The sequence below is a fragment of the Trachemys scripta genome, chromosome 10 (assembly GCF_013100865.1).
Source record: "Trachemys scripta elegans isolate TJP31775 chromosome 10, CAS_Tse_1.0, whole genome shotgun sequence".
NCBI lineage: Eukaryota > Metazoa > Chordata > Testudines > Emydidae > Trachemys > Trachemys scripta.
This window is the reverse complement of record NC_048307.1, coordinates 51,661,981-51,680,207: the sequence shown is the minus strand read 5'-3', so window position 1 is coordinate 51,680,207 and position 18,227 is coordinate 51,661,981. Positions and strand designations below refer to the sequence as shown.

At 40.9% G+C, this 18,227-nt stretch overlaps 1 protein-coding gene across 6 annotated transcripts in view; it reads right to left on the bottom strand.

The window, feature by feature from the left end:
* Positions 1-15,860, bottom strand: part of HERC1 (HECT and RLD domain containing E3 ubiquitin protein ligase family member 1) — a 206,680-nt gene extending 190,820 nt beyond the window's left edge. For all 6 annotated transcript variants that reach the window (XM_034783387.1, XM_034783388.1, XM_034783390.1 and 3 more), the window contains exon 1: positions 15,737-15,860. The gene's annotated coding sequence lies outside the window, so the exon portion shown is untranslated. The remainder of the gene's footprint in view (positions 1-15,736) is intronic.
* Between the last annotated feature and the right edge of the window lie 2,367 nt (positions 15,861-18,227).

Sequence of the window (18,227 nt, the reverse complement as noted above, 5' to 3'; positions counted from 1 at the left end):
TATACCTGTGAAACTACAGCAATATAATTATACCAATGAATTTCGCCATGCAGACGAGGCCTAAAATAAAAGGGTATTCCTCATCTGACACAAAAGGTCATAACTACAAGATTGTAATCTAGTGATGCTTTCAACTTGACAAATTAGATATACATTTATAACCAGGGATTCTCAATCTTTTTGAGATTGCAACCAACAAATTTTTTTGAGGGGCGGGGGGTGTCATTCTGTAACTCCCATATCCCACAATCTTCTGTGGCCACAAAGGATGATGGAGTTTGTTATGGCACCATTTTGTTGAGGACAGGTGCTGCTGCTCCTAGAAACTGAGATATCAACTCCAGAGACCCTTGAAGCACCACTTGCCCTAACCCAGAGCTGAACATGGGGTGGGTGGAAAGAGAGAAGCCCTGATGTGACTAGATTAGAAGCGGCAAGGGAGTGAGATGAAGACATAACAGGAGCTGTTCCTTAGCTTCCCCTCCCTGGCTTCCTGTGGCTCAACCTAGGTATTTTGCTTCTCTCAGATGGTAGGTGCAAGCCCTCAGGTGCTGTCTTATGATCCAACACTAGTGAACAACATTAATTGCCTTTCCCTTTTATTCTAATGTATTCATTTTATTCTATTTTCTAAGACAGGGATTGTCAAATGTCTTCAGAGAGTGGGCCACATTTTTGAAAGTGTCTTTGTGGGCCATTTCCCCTTCCATCTGTTGCTACCCAGGACACTCCCCTCATTCGTAACACAGCCACCTCCTTTCCTCCACATGACATAACATCCATGTGGCAACTACAGGAGTAGTTCAGGGAAAAAGCAAACGGATAGTTTTATATCATTAATTTATATTGATCTGGCAGCTGAAAACAAGGAGAAGGCAGCACCATGTGACCAGACAATGGCTGGGAACCAAAGTAAATAAATTGAATACTAGTCCGTCCCCAAGTCAAGCAAAGGTGCTATCTGGTATGCTCAGTGGACAACTGCTAAGATTTTAAACAGAGCTATAATTTAACGAAGCCCCACATCACTACACATTCATTCTAATCCAGTCTGACCAATGCAGAGGTCAAGCAAGGACAGCGCTGCTGTTGGGATAGTTTATATGGAGGATATTATGAGTCCCTGATAAAGGGAAACTTTTTAAAAACTGCTTTAAAAAAATAGTAGAATTGCACGAATTTAGAAAAACTGCAGATCCTGCGATTTTAGATTCTCTACAGTACTGCTACAAAATCTAAGCCTTCCTTAAAAAAAAAAAAAATAAACAAAAAAAAACCACCCCCTTCATTGCAAAATATTGCCATCAATGTAAGCCAGCAGAACACTTCCAAAACAGAAGAGTCCCTCCCACAACATCTCATCTTAGTGAGATAAGAATCACAAAACCTACAAACATCTACATGATTTAAAAAAAAAAAAAAAAAAAAAAAAACTGCCTAAATTTAAAGTTATTTTTGATAAAACTGCTAATGTAATAGCATTAAAAGCTATATAGTTAAAAATCAAAGGCCGGCAATACCAACATTAAAGCATAATTATGCATGCTGAAAAGTAGCTGTGAAAAATGCATGACTGAATTCTATGTTTGTCTTATGGAAGTCAGCTCCATCAATGTTGGCAACATTAGGAGTCCTAGTGCAGACCACATTGCCAGTATTTTAAGTGCTATGTCCATTAGTCATGCTCCGAGCAAGATTAGAGGACATTTTATTTAAAACAGGCAGCAGCCAGAGTCCATGACAGCTCTTACTGTTGCTAAGAGTAGAATTTAATTTGTGTCTGAAACAGCGAGAAATATTTTTTGCAAATGGGGCCTGAAAGTCAAGCTGGGCTCTTTCTGGCTATCACATCATGAGTAAAAGATTTTGCAGTCAGAATATAGTTAATTCTGTAGATTCACTAACAATCCAACTCATTCTTCCAAAGCTGTAGTGACCCTACAGTACTAACAGGAGTAAAAGTTGGTAAAAGCTTATTTTTGATCTCTAAAGCAAACAGTGACTTTAAGTGCACAAAGGTGAGAGTTTCTCTGGAGTAAAAAAAAAAAAAAAAAAAAAATACTAATTGTAGTCACTTTTCTGACTAGAATAATATTTCTATATACATTTAATCAGAAAAAACAAGTAACATATTACCACCTTTCATGTCCCCAAAAGCATACAGATGAGTAACATGACCATATTAACATTCCTACATAAATGCTCTAATAGAAACCCAAATTTTAACATTTCCCCCACTGATTTTTACAATCTTAATACATTAACTGGGTTTGGAGGAGCTTTTTTCATACAACAGTAACATCTAATGATAGTGAAATAAAAGACTGCCATATTGGATCACGCCAGTTATCCATTTAATCTAATCTGTCTGACAATGGCCAGTACCTGACAGGTAAGAAGAAGGTGCAAGAACCCTTAAAGTGAACAATTATGGAATAACCTGCCCAAAAGGAAAATTTCTTCCTGACCCTCCACCTCAGTCAATAGTTGTCTTATGCCCTGAAGCATGAGATTATATTCCTTATAAAATATCTTTACCTTAACTAGCATAACCATGGATGATCCCATTATCCAATGAGTGTCTATGCCTTATCTAGGATTTTACTAAATTCTTGGCCTAATTGTTATCTTGTGGCAACAAGTTCCATGAGCTAGTTATGTTGTAAGTAGCTCCTTTTGTCAGTTTTACTTTACAGCACACTGTTTACTTTTTCTGCACCATTATTTTATATATTTAAATCATGTCCCCACTTATTCATCTCCTCTCTCTAAACAGTCCAAATCTTATTATTCTCTTCATATGGAATTCTTTCCAAGCCTGTGATCATTTAGGTTGCCCTCTCTGGGCTCCTTTTTATGCTATACGTTATATTTAAAGGTAGTATAAAAATACTGAATGCAGTATTCCAGTGAGACTGAGCAGTGGTTTTTATGATGGTATAATATTTTCAAAGCTATTTTCTATCCTATTTTTTATACTACCTAATTACATATCAGGCTTTTAAACTGCAGTACTGCATAAATGCCCCCAATCAGAATTCGGTCATCCCCTGTGGTAATATGGAAAGTTATGCAGTCCCTGCTTCAAGGATTTTCAAGCTAAGATGACAAATGACACAGAGGACACGGATATGATCAGTTATGGAATTTGTTATATAGTTATCTGTAAAAAAGCTGCAGCGTGTGACATATCCATATAACCCTCCAACAAGCCATTATTAACTGACTGATTTCTTATTTTTGAGCAGATGTTTGTAGTTAGCTATCCAGAATGACACCTAGGTCTTTTTCCTGAATGGGTTGTTAGTACAGAACCCAACAACATGTTCGATTAGTTCAAATCGGTTATTGACGAATTCATCCTCCAACTCGCCCTTGAGTAGCAGCAATCTTTCCCTTACAAGTGTCAAAAATTTGTGTAAAATCTAAGGCCATGTCTACATAGAAAAGTTGCACTTCTCACATACCTAAGGCCTATGCTTTCATTAAAAAACTTTCTTAAAATAAGTTTTCCAAATGTGAACCAAGAGTAAACTGATTAATACTATTTTTCATACTCTTCTGACAGCTCCAGGACTGTCACTGCTCCTCATAGCTTTGCCAAGCTGCAGCAATGTGAAAACTGAATAATCATATCTGTTTTTATGCTGCCCTTCAGAACCAAGGTAGCAGCAGTGAAAATAACAAGAACCAGGTCAATTTCACACTGATGCTTGTTGCTAAAACTAGGAGCAGATTTAAAAACAGACTGGAAAAGGTACAGAGCAACAAAAAGACATCCTCCTGCAGCAGCCAGGAGGATGAGAAAGGAGGAAGGACAGAACAGTGTGATCTACACTTCTAGCAGTCCAGAGTTCTGAAGTGGGGGGGAAGTAAAGCGAATGCTGCTTCTCCCACCTTCCAAAAGGGAAAGGGGCTGGGGATCTAAAGTCTGGTCCACACACAGATTTTGTACCATGATAACTATTTTGATTAGGGCTGTGATTTTTTTTAAAACCAAAATAGTTCTACCAATACAATCCCCCCCAGCATGGAGCTAGTTACAGCAGCATAAAAGACGCCTTATACCAGTATCGCTTAGGGGCTGTATACATAGGTGTTTTTCCACTTTAACAATATAGGTATTACTATTACAAAAGAGTGCTTTGTTTAGGCCAGCATAAGCTACTTCCCTGTTGAATCACTGAGTTCACACAACTCTGCATTTTTCTGAAATACGTACACAGCATTCTGGGTAGATAGCCCATGATGTAATGTTCCACCATCAGGATCTATGCATTCTGGGATTTTTCTCATTGTTCATTTTGGGATATCTACAAGAACCTGCTGGAATTCCAGGACTGGGGACGCTGTTTGACCCCCAGGATTCCTCATGTCATCCAATAATTCATCTGGCTTTTGCAAGCCAGCACTATTTTCAAACTCCTGGCTGCCACGATCCGGATAGTCATTAATATGACCAGGCTGCTCTGAATATATTGGCAGTTACACAGCTAGATTGCTATGGAGGAGTTAAGAGACAGCCACAGTAACATCGCAAGGAAACTGCTAAAGGAGAAGTAGGATGAAAGAAGAGTTATTTCTGCATGACATTTTCCTGGAGCAGCTTCACTCACTGGAACACTGTGTCTGGACTCAGCCAAATAGCACTGAGTGCTGTGACTGGACAGTGATCCAGAACTGGGATAACTACCAGTGGTGGCAGAAAGCTACCTCCAGGTGAGAGCTATACAGATCTCACCTGGAGCTGCAATGGTGGACTACCACCATGAGAGTTCCCCTAAATGTGTAGAGCATGTGGCCACTGCCATCTGGAATGTCACCACATTCAGCCAGTGGCTGTGAGATTTGATATTTCAGAAAAACAATACTTTTGATCTTAAAGTCTCTGGCACAGATGTCATTTCGAGCATGCAGGATGGAAGAATAAAAGCCAAGCAAGTGGAGCTCACCCAGCAAGATAGTAGTCAGCCAGTACCCAGAACAAAAGTTGTTTAATTCTCCCACATAGTTGTATTGTAATACAGCAACTACTACTTACTAGAAGAAGTCCCCTCCACAGCACTTTCAAGCTGTCTCTCTGGCTGAGTTTTGGGAGACATCTCTGGTACTGTCGCTGCTTCTGGGTTTGGCATGCTAGAGAGGTCTTGGCTATCAGGGGAAATCTCCCAATTGGGTCCATGATTTCATAACGTGGCCTTCTGGTGCTGTGACCAGACTGTCCACAATGCCGAGGTTTGGTTGCATCCACCGTAGCAAAAATCTAGTCCAGTTCCTCAGAATAAGTGGAGGTAGTGAGAGCATTACTGGAGGTGTTGTTTTGGTCTGACTTTTTATAATTCTGCTAAAGTTCCTTTGCTTTGGGACTTGTCCCAGGAGTGACCCTTCTCCCACAGTTGCTCAAATAACCACTCCTCTCTTGATATTCTGGTGACTAGTGTTAAGATACAACTGGACATGCCCCTCTCCTAAAAAGGCAAGGAAGCCCAGACCCTCCCAACAGGACCATGTAGAGGCACGGGGCCTGGCTATAATGAGTATGTGATTCTGGGGATGTGATCTCACCATAAACTGAAATCTCAAAAGGGGCAAACCCTGGTTTGTTAACATTTAAACAGAAAGGCAACATCCAGTCAAGGAGATCACGGCACAGCAAAGAGCACACATGTAAACAAAGACACTGATCCAGATGTGAAGCAATGTCCCGTGGTAGAGCAGGGGGAGAACTGCCAGACGTATATAGTTAATCCAAAATAGGGATGCGTCCACACGAACCTTATACCAGCATAATTCATTCAAAGACAGTTCTGTCACTTGCAAAGCAGAACAAAGATAAGATAAGATGACAGGTAAATGTTAACATCTTGTGTGGACACAAACTTATACAGAAAAAAAATAAGTAAGCTTTCCCATGTGGACAAGCCTTTATTCACATACAGGAAGGGGAATAAGCTATGTCAGTCTAACAAACCTTGACACTAATACAACTGCATCCACACTGGGAAGTTGTACTGTTTTAACTACATTGATATAATTAAATAATAGGCATTGTTTAACCACACCAGTTCTAAGACATCTAAAATAGTACGTACAGAGGTTTTCAACCGTGGGGCATGCCTCCCTGAAAGTGTGTGGAGGAACATTGGGGGGGCACAATGCGCAAGGTATTTTTTATGATTATTACATAATAAGAACAGGACACTGAAAATTACATTGAAATAGCATGGAGAAAGTGTTTTGCAACTGATTTCATCAGATCAACTTTTTTGGCAGATACAAGGCTGTTGACACAGTACACAGGAGAGTGTTATAATGAATTTCATTATAAATAGACCATTATTTCAATAGCAACTATCATCTTTCCAACCTTCTGGTTTAGTGTAACAACAGAGTATGATATAACAATAACAAGTAGTTCTGCAGTGCTTATTCCGCTGGTGAGTTTGATATTTTTTCATATCATGTGGTGAAAAATGGATCGGTATATATTGCCAAAAGACAGCAGTGTTCTGAAACAAAAGGCAGAAGCTGAAACAGTCATTACCAAGAAAAAAAAACTGCAAAACCAAGAAAATATAATGAAGCATATTTGGATTTTGGTTTCCACTTCCATTGCAGTTAATGGAAAAACTAGGCCTCAATGTGTAGTATACACAGTAACTTTAGCAAATGATAGCCTGAAGCCACCAAAATTAAGATGCCATTTAGAAACAAACCATGGTGATCTGGTAGGAAAGACCAGAAATTTTTTTGAACAAAAGCTACAAGAAATTAAACAAAAACACACACACAATGAAAAAAATATGGTATCCACCTTGCAAGTGTGTTAAAAAGCATGTCAAGTTGTGTACCACATTCTCAAAAATTAAAACCTTACACAACTGGGATAAAACTGATTCTTCCAGGAGCAATTGACATTTGCTGGTCACTGCGCGGTGACAGTGTGCCAGAGAAGTTAAAAATGATCCCACTGTCAGTCAACAGTCAGCCACCGAATCTGACATGTCAGAAAATATCAACGTATAGCTGATCTCTTGATTACAATCCAGTTAAATGAAGCAAATATTGGAAGATTTTGTTCTCCAAGCCAATTAAGATGTGTGCAACTGGATCTGAACTGTTAACATTTTAAATTACTTTCTTATTTCTCATGAGTTGAAGTAGGAAGCCTGCGTCGGAATCTGTATGGATGGAGCTCTTCTATGTCTGGAGGTAGGGCAGGTTTGAAAGCCAAAGTGTTTGAAATTGCTCCACATATATCATGGACTCATTGTATGATACACAACTAAGCTCTTGCAACTCAAAACATGGATCAGGAACTTACTGATGTTCTGAGTTCTGCTATTAAGATTGTGAACTTTATTAAAACACAGCCCACAAATGCACAGTCTCTTTGCAATGTTTTGCGCAAAAATAAGAGTGGAGCATGATGCTTTTTTGTTTCACATTGAAGTCAGGTGTCCATCCAGATGGAAAATGTTGCAACATGTTTATGAACTGTGAAACGAAGTTTGATTTTTTCTAGTGGATTTGAATTTTAGCAATGCAGACACTGCATGATCCCAACTGTCTTGTGTTTTTGGTTTACCTTGCTGATATTTTTGACAAACTGAATTCTCTAGATGTCCCATTGCAAGGAGCGGAAAGTACTATTTTTGACCTGCACAACAAGATATCGATATTCAAGAGAAACATTCACTGGAGAACAAAGATTGAAACTGGTTTAAGCGTTCCATTCTCACTGTTAACTGACACTACTGACTAAACAGAATCTGAACTATTGAGTGTTGAAAACCCAACCAAGAATCATTTGACTTGTCTCAGAGCCAGTTTGGATATTTTCCCAAAGGAAATGCACCCCTGAATGACTGGATTTTCCAACCTTTTGTAGCTGAAGCATGGACCTTGTCCCACCCTTTCAGAGTGGTAGCCGTGTTAGTCTGTATCAGCAAAAACAATGAGGAGTCCTTGTGGCACCTTAGAGACTAACAAATTTATTTGGGCATAAGCTTTTCTGGGCTAAAACCCACTTCATCAGATGTATGGAGTGGAAAATACAGAGGCAGGTATAAATACTCAGCACATGAGAAGATGGGAGTTGCCCATCAGTGGGGGGTCAGTGCTAACTAGCCAAGTCAATTAAGGTGGAAGTGGGCTATTCTCGATAGTTATCAAGAAGGGAGGAAAATGACTTTTGTAGTGCTAATGAGTTCAATGTAATCAAACTGATTTCCCCCTGCTGATTCTCACACCTTCTTGTCAACTGGTTGAAATGGGCCACTTTGATTACATTGAACTCATTAGCAATGTAGGAGGGATGACTGCTGGATGTCCATGTCATAGCCAACTCCTCTTCTTCAGCATTTAAGGTTTGACCCTGGTACCAAGTACTGAGAATACTTGAAGAAAATGAGCTGGAGATAGTGCTTGTCCCATTCGTTTTTTTAATGTTTGTAATTTAACTCTGTCAATGATATTTCTCTTTTTAAGATCTCATTCAGTTCCTTCCAAATTTCAACAGCATCAGCAATAAAACAGCTATTTTCCTGCATTTTGTTCAAGGCTACAGAAATAGGCTTCAGGGTACTCAGCATGTGTCCAACATTTCTCTTAAGCCCAATGTCGAGAACTTTGACTGTGACAATTCCATCTATTTTTTCACGATTTTGTTCACAAACTGCCATCAGATTGGGCCAGTTCTTGATATAGTGCTCAAAACAGTCCACTATTGAGTTCCATTGCACGTCTTGTGGGAGAGTTAGCTTGGTTCCTCCCACTTTTTTCAGAGCAGCTGCTGCAAAGTGGTTGTTACGGAAGTATTTTGCCATTTCAACAACATTAGCCTTTATTTCTGAAGTCTCTGGCTAGGAGGTATATCAAATGAGCACTGCAACCATATGTTATTAGCTTGGGACTCGCTTTACCCTCTTCTAAATTTCTTCTCATCTTGGATACATTTGCAGCATTGTCTGTGACCAAACTGCGTACTAGACATTTGAATTTTTTTTCATAGTTTGTTATAGCTTTTACTGCTACTTCTTTTAAGTATTCTGTGGTGTGTGCATTTCCTGATGTATCAATTGTTTCTGTAAGGAAGCCATTCCCTTCCTCTGTTGTCACACAAGCACATACAACAGGATCATTGTGGACACTGCTCCACCCATCAAGACTCAGGTTAACAATTTCACCCTCTAGACTTTTTGCACAACACTTTATCCAGCAATTTGCCTGCAACATCTGCTCTGTTGGGTGGACTGTATCCTGGTCTTAATGACTGAACCATGTTAATGAAGTGTAGGTTCTCAATCATACAGAAAGGAGAGTTTGTTGCATAAACAAACGAAGCAATTTTTTAATCAGTTACCTCTTTTTGTAATCTGCTGGTTCTTATCAGAAATTTATCTATGGTTGTTTCTGGATGATGGAGATTTTTTTTTCCTTTTTGCGACAGGTGATGTACTGTGGCTATGTGACATACATGATGTGACTGAAACACTATCATTGGCAGATAACTCAAACTATAGAAAATGATGGTGATCTTGAAAGTGGATAGTCTTCAGAATCCTGTATATTGAGGGTGGATAGTCTTCAGAATCCTGTATGTTGAGGATGGATTCTCCTAAACAAAATAAGTCAATGCTGTTATTTAATTATTATTACCACACTGCTCATTTAGTATTACTCATTGCATTCACTGACTCAGTACTACTTTGAAGGTGAAATTGTAAAAGGAAGATCTGCCTATTTCAGCTATTTATTTTTTAATCACAACTGCATCTAAAATGATAGTACCATAGAGTAACAGAGTGTTGTTTGCTCAAACACAAGAATTCAAGAATAGTCCAGAAGGAAGACAGGCAATCCTTAAGAAAGAAGTATGAATAAAAAAAGTTTACCAACCTGAAGATCCTGCATGTTCAGACACGCTGCTTTCATCAACTTCAACGCAGCTTCCTCCTGAGAAGGAACACTTCTCATGACGTTGTTTCATTTGGGCAACCAGGCCTTGCATTTCTTTGTTGCACTGTTTGCATTTTGCACGCATGCCTGTCTTACCCACAGGTAAAGGAACTTCATTAAAATATTCCCAAACTGGGTCTCTTTTACGGCCTGCTGCCATTATAGGTTTTTCCTTCTAGTGAGAGAATGCTATGGTAGATCTCAAATCAATAAAGCCTATACTCAGAAAGACCTCAAGACTTCTGGAATATGCTGCTCAAACAGTTTCACTTTTGTTTCTACTGCCTGTCCCTCCCTTCTCACTTTTATCTCCAGACTTCTTCTTGTCCAGATCTATTCCGCCCCTAACAATCTTCTAGTCATTGAATGTTTTGAAACTTTGCACTTTTAGAGAGAGGTAAGGGATTGACTCTGTACACAAATTTGCAGAGGGACAATAGGGTTGAGGTCTGTTATTTCTCACCCCTATCTATTATTTATTTATTTAAAAACATTTTTGCTGTTAACAAGCATGTTATGTCTGGAGACACAAATCCACAATTTGAGAACTGCAAAACTAAGCATCTCTGATGGTATCTTCTAGACTGAGCACTGAATCCCATTGGGTAGATAGAAAGATTAACCTAAATAATCTATACAAAAGCCCCTGGAGCCCCATAAGATTGGGTCCCTAATCCATGAACTATTGGAACTAATTCACAAAACTTTTCTTAAACATTAAATGAATATATTGTCTCATACTATAGAATTAGAATTTATAATCCCTATTCCATGATGAGATATCTTTGAGCCATAATGTATCTTAATTAAAACTACCTTTAGTTAGGTTTTTTCCTCAAAAAGCATTTTATCAAAAAAATCTAATTTTTTTGGTTTTAAAAAAATCATTGATTTTTATCCACCTTGGTATCTGTGTATTTAAAACTTACAAGTGTACGTAATTTTATTAAAATTCTGTTAAGGTCTCTGTTGGGTTTATAAATAGGCGATCAAGCACACTTTTGCATGTGTATTTTTGTCTAGGTTGAGGGGCATAACTCAAAGAGGGGACTCAGTTCAAAAAGGGACAGTACCCTAATACAGGGGATCTCAACCTTTCCAGACTACTGTACCCCTTTCAGGAATCTGATTTGTCTTGCGGATCCCAAGTTACAGCTAATTTAAAAATTATTTACTTACAAAAATCACACCTAAAAATACAGAAGTGTCACAGCACACTATTAGTGAAAAAAATTGCTTACTTTCTCATTTTTATCCTATTATAAAATAAATTAATTGGAATATAAATATTTTACTTACATTTCAATGTATGGTATATAGAACAGTATAAACAAGTCATTGTCTGTATGAAATTTGTGTTTGTACTGACTTCGCTAGTGCTTTTTATGTAGCCTGTTGTAAAATTAGGCAAACATCTAGATGAGTTGATGTACCCCCTGAAAGATCTCTGTGAATCTCCAGGGGTACCCGTACCCTGGTTGAGAACCACTGCCCTAGTAAATTCCCACCTGCTACCAGTTGCTGGGGTTCTGGCTTCTCTCCCGGGCATTGCCCTCAACATTTTTCTTATCATTACCTAATATTTTTAGTTCTATATTAGTTGTCTGGTAAAATGTGGGGTAATGGGAGTCTGGAGAGGCAAGTAGCTGGGCAAAAGAGGGAGCAATTGATTCCAAAATGTAAGAAAAGATTAGTACAGCGGAGAAATTATGGGAGAGAAGAAGGAAGATTCAAAGAGGAGACAAATTTGATAATGTTATAAATATACTGCCATATATTTCATGTTATAATCTCGGACGATGCCTCATCACATTTTGTTCATTTTTAAGAACACTTTCACTGCAGATTTGACAAAACACAAAGAAGGTACCAATGTGAGATTTCTAAAGATAGCTACAGCACTTGACCCAAGGTTTAAGAATCTGAAGTTCCTTCCAAAATCTGAGAGGGACAAGGTGTGGAGCGTACTTTCAGAAGTCTTAAAAGAGCAACGCTTGGATGCAGAAACTACAGAACCTGAACCATCCAAAAACAAACTCAACCTTCTGCTAGTGGCATCTGATTTATCTAATGAAAACGAACATGCACCAGTCTGCTCTGCTTTGGATCGTTATCTAGCAGAACCCATCATCAGCATGGATGCATGTCCCCTGGAATGGTGCATGAAGCATGAAGGGACATACGAATCTTTAACACATAAATATCTTGCAACGCCAACTACTACGGTGCCATGAGAACGCCAGTTCTCACTTTCAGGTGACATTGTAAACAAGAAGCGGGCAGCATTATCTCCTGCAAATCTTACCAAACTTTTGTCCGAGCAATTGGCTGAACAAGAAGTAGGACTGAGTGGACATGCAGGCTCTAAAATTTTACATTGTTTTATTTTTGAATGCAGTTTTTTTTGTACATAATTCTATATTTGTAAATTCAACTTTTTATCATAAAGACTACAGTGCTTGTATTAGGTGAACTGAAAAATACTGTCTTTTGTATTTTTACAGTGCAAATACTTGTAAGCAAAAATAAATATAAAGTGAGCACTGTACACTTTGTATTCTGTGTTGTAATTGAAATATATTTGAAAATGTAGAAAAGTCCAAAAATATTTAAATAAATGGTATTCTATTGTTGTTTTACAGTGCCATTAATCGTGATTAATTTTTTTAATCGCTTGACAGCCCTAATGATAATATATAATTGTTTTATTTGTATGCACTACTGTTGTAGCCATATTGATCATATTAGAGAGACAAGATGGGTGAGGTAATATCTTCATTGGACCAACTTCTTTTGGTAAGAAAGACAAGTTTTCAGACTTACACAGAGTTCTTTATTTGTTTAAATTGCAGGGGGTGTATCCTGAAGGCATAATGCCAAGTATTTTTCACAGTGGCTAGTAGGTTTAGTCCATAGACCAGTACATATTGGATTAATTATTGACATCCCGATTCAAGATATTCCTTCTACTTACCAATGTAAGATTTCATCTGCCTTCACGAGGCCCATCACCTAAGTTTTCTAGGTCCCTTTGGAGTTCTTTAGTCTTGACTAACCTAAATAACTTGGTGTCATCTTCAAGTTCACTCCTATTTTACAAATCATTAATATATTAAACCCCATCCCACCCAATCTCGTTTTCACCTGCTCATAACCAAGGCTTGAAAAACCCATCCGCCCATAGAAAACTGGAGGAAGTGAGCTCAAAGTAATCTGCTGCTTTTGGGAAAAGCTAAAAGTGGTGGAGCGAACCCAAAGAACAGAAACTCAGAAAGGAGTAGCAGAAATCCAAAGGTAGCAGCAAGAAGAATGGGAGAAGAGTTGAGTAGCAGAGACACCAGCCATATACATACACACACCAAGTCTGGGGGAAGGGAAGCAAGGGGTTCCCTGCCAATAACTAGGAAGGGCTTCAAGTTTATCAGACACATACTAACCAGAAGCTGACACAAAAGATGAAGCCCCTAAGCAGGGTCCCAGGACAAAACCGTGATAAGAATTGTACTACCCTTGCTCTACCCAGCAGCTGGAGGCGGGGGAACTGGTCTTTTAATAAAATCAGACACACTACAATTCACTGGTTCCTCCCACCCCCTTATCTTTTATCAGCCTGGAGCTAGTGGAGTCATCAATTTTCAAGTCCTGTTGAGAGTTTTCTAACAAAAAAAAGGTTCTTTTATGCTGAAACTTTCCATCCATTATCCGAAAGATAAGAGATTTTCTTTAATTTTAAGTTACATAAGAGTGATTGACATAAACTATCAGTTATAATTGTTTAAAAATTAATATTCATGTGCAGCATGAAACTGCTACTAAGTTTAGAATTGTACGCTTTTGTGCCAGTTTCATTGTGGGGTTCTACAGCTGTGTAGTCAAAAGCTTTCCAGGTACGGTAGTATGCAGAGAAAACAGTAGATAGTCTCCTTTCTCTTTCCTCCTTCTAAAAACTGAAATGCATGAAAACATAAGCTAATGTCAGTCACACTTTTAAACAGCTCAAAAGTCAGGCAGTAAAGATACGATTTTCATAGCAATCATTACTCACCTACATTACACCTATACAGTATTTTAGAATAGTAATTAATTGTACTTTAAGATCCAGTGGGTCCCTGTTCTGTCCTCCTATATGCACTATTCCTATTCACTTTAGTGTGGAACGTGTATTTGAGAGATAGATTAGGTACTGTTTGTACAATGTAGACAAGTTAAGGTTACTATGAACCTTAACTTTTGCTTTTTCAGCCTCAAATATTCCGTATTACAACTAAGTTTATACACTAACTTACATGATATAGAGCTAGAATCCTAAAGAACTGAGATCCTTCAGGATGAAAGATCTTCACAATGTATCCTATCACTACTATTTAAAAAAAACTCATGCACTGTAGGCTTTTTGTAAATTCAGTAAATCATTTCCAACCTTCAAACAGGAAATTCTACTACAGCCACATAGAGGCATTTAAACTGGCTTAATGAGAAGGTCAATCACAAGAGGCAGGTATGACCAGAGGTTACACTGGGCAAGTTCCCAGGCACAGAGTAACCCTTGCTATTGATTGGTAAACTCCACAGCTACTGGATTCAAGGATAAATGGTTCAACCAATTGGGACATCCAGAGGAGGGAAACCTGGCCCAGCCTGGCAATACAGGAGATGCCTCTGTAGGGTGAGGGTCAGGGTCTTCTCTCATGCCCCCCAATCTCCATCCTTTCCTTGATTTTTTTGCCCTGCACCTCTACTATGAAATTTAATCAAAATTTATATGACAAAATCATATCCCTACTCATGAGTTACGCAGTCCAGCAAAGGACAACCTGCTCAGGTACATTATATCAACACACAAAAGAACAGGTCCAACAGGGATAAAGAGACTCTACACCTCAACACCCTGCTCCCCCCAAGTGGGGTGCAAGATGAGGACAAATATGTCTAGAACACACCCGAAAAGCAGCCTATTTAGAGAACATAGGAAAAGATGCATGCAGGCCAAAGTGAGCCATTAGGGCACCATTCAACTAAGGTCATGAAAAAAATAATTTGGAAATGAAAGTATGTGGATACTTTCTCTCTACTGCAGTTGGGAGCCAGCCAACAAGCCACAGGGTGCTATGCAACTTAGACAACAGGTCGGGAGATGTGTACGACACTTAAGGTCGTACATGTCATTGACAAAAATGTACACGATTCATTTCTGCCTTCATTTTATGACAACAGCCAGAGCAGCCCAGAACACAGAATTAAATACATGGAAGTGACAGGCAATGCACATACTACAATCAGTTGGGGGCGGCGGGGCAGCAGTGCAGACTTAGAGGAGTTGTGGATCTCATCCCAACATACAGCAAAAAGGTACCTTATATTTAATACTGTCTAAAATAAGAGACTTGACGAGACTTCTAGTCCTGAAGGGGAAACTACCTTCCCTGAGCCCCAGGAACTGGGGAGCGGAAGGGGGGAATATCTGGCTTAGCTTCATTTTCTGCCCTTCACTCCACCGCTATATACAGCTTAACCCTTCTGCCCCCACCCCCCTACGCCATAGGGGGCTCAGCTCCCGCCCCCCACAGCGCCATAGGGGCACAGCCCCCGCCCCCTCCGGACAGGGGGCGGCAGTCAGTTGGGCTTTGAACCCTGCCGCGGAAGCGGCGCTGTGAGCCCCGACCCTCCCAGCCCGGCTCGCCTGGTTCGGGCCTCCCTACCCCGCCGCTGCCGGTTGGGGACGCGCCGAGGCGGGGCCGCGCGACGCTCGCACACAGGGGCGGAGGGAGTCAGTTACCAGGGTCCAGGCGGAGTGGCAGCTGGTCGGGGTCCGGAGGTGGCAGGTCCCGGCCCAGAGCCGCGATCTTTCCGCAGCGGCGGCAGCTTGTCAAAGAGAAAACATGACGTGGGAGGGAGGCGGCGGGAATCTCGCGGGGCTATCGCCCAACTCTCGCGAGACCCGGTCGCGGCTTTCCCTCTGCCCGAGTCCGGGGGGCGGGGCGGCTCCTGCAGTCCCACCCTTTCTGCGTCGGGGCTGAGCCTGCCGGGCGGGACCGCACGTAGCAGCGACCGAGGCTGCGACTCACCTCCATGTGCTGCCCGACACACCCCCCACGAGCCGAGCGGCATAGCGCCACGTGCGGCTTGTTTCCCGCTGTGCCATGCACCCCACAGTCACCACATCCCCCCGCACCTCCTGAACAGTGTGCACCTGGCACCCCGCCATATGCCCCAGGTAGTGTGCCCTGGCCCCCACTGTGCCATGCCCTCTGCCACATCCCCGCATGAGCCCCCCTGAACAGTGTGCACCTTGCACCCCGCCATATGCCCCATGTAGTGTGCCCTGGCCCCCTGCTCTGCCATGCCCTCTGCCACATCCCCGCATGAGCCCCCCTGAACAGTGTGCACCTGGCACCCATAGCCTCTGTCACATCCCCGGAGCCCTGTAGCACAATGTGCAGCACACCCCACCATGAGCCCCATGCACAGGGTGCACCTTGTGCCTCGCTGTTCGATGGGGCCTGCCCCATCCCTATCACCACTCTGTGCACTACAAGCCCCATGGCACAATGCAACAGCTTACACCTGTGCGTTGCACTGTGGACGTGCGCCCCCTCACACCTCCTCACCGCACTGTGTGCCACAAGCCCCATACCACAATGTGCACCACGCAAACTGCTGTGCCATGTATCATGCACCTCTGCCATATCTTCCCACTGTACTGTACAAATCCCTCTGGCACAACATGCACCTTTTACACCTGCTATGCCATGCTCTGTGTACCCATATTGTGCTCCGTGCACCCATCTCATCTCCACAATAGATACCATGAGCCCCATGCCAAAGTAGGCACTATGTGCCAGACACCCTGCACTCCTACCACATCTGTCTGCCCTGTACCACGAGGCCCCTGCCTCAATATGCACCCTTGCTGCATCCCCTGCCACACGATGCATCGTGCACTATGCTCCTGTGATCAGACTGTACCCCTATGTTCATCCTTTTTACAAGACTATAATGCATTTTGTACAAAATATGCCTTGTGAGGCATCATTTAAAAATACATAATATGCTGAACATTATTGTCCTGATAAAATATGTGTAGCAACATTGTTAGTTATGAGATTCTACTGTCTACTATTTCTGTAACATGTTTCAAAGTTAGAAAGGCAGGTCCAAACCAGTTCTTCAGAGACAAAAAGCTAGTCAGTGCCTCAGTCACAGCTCCCAAAACCATAGCCATCAAAATGCTCGCCCCAATGACCCCTCCATGTACTATAATGTGTGTCTCATACCCTTATCATACTGTGACATATGCCCCCACCAGGCTCCCCAATCACCACAAGTCCTTGCCCTACACATCTCCCTTCAACACATGACCCCCTGCACCTCTGCTCACCCTTAATATAATGTTCACACAATTGTTATTGCTCTTTATACACATTTAATGAATTTCACTGCTACCCCTTTTTCACAGATGGGGAAAACTGGTGTACAGAGAGGTTAAAGGACTTACTACAGGCCACAAAGCAAGTATGGTGTTTGGTTCTCACCCATCCCAAATTTTGCAGGACATTTCATAAACTCAGGGAACAGTTCCGCTTCAGGTGACAAAGCAAGACTGAACTAAGGGCCAGAGGCAAATCTGGGATTAAAAAACACAGGAATTCATTGCTCCTACACCCTATTCAGACCACAGTACTTTACTACATCCTAAAATCTAACCCCTGGATTCATAAGATTCTCTATCTGCAGCGGGAATAGAATCCATAATGTTCTGTTCCAAAACCTACAGTTCTTGATCCACTCAAGCTGATCGATAATCTCCATTAACAATAGTTAGTATTATACTACTCTCCCACAGACTGCAGCCACAGAGGATAATGTTAAAGAGATGCCATCAACTAGAAGACTTATTTCTGTTTGAAAAATTTGCAAACACTTTAGTTACAAGTAGCATCTTGGTGTTTTGGACAGCTTTTTGTGTAGTCACCTTCACTGTTCCCCATGCAGTATCAGTTTTTCTCCTGTTGAAAAGACTTTTCCAAACAAGCATAAACAGGGGAGCGGGGGCGGACGAAAAGCATGATAAAATACATAATTTAAACATTCAGGACATACTATTTAAAAGTGCTATGTCAGAAGCTAGACTTTTTTAGCAAATGAGTGAATTACCATAAATTAAGTTCACAAGTGTCCTTTTAACTCTCAAGGAATTTAGACTCGTGCACATTTAATATTTTTGAACTATGAAAACTTACATACCAATTTGGTCAAACTCTCAGGCT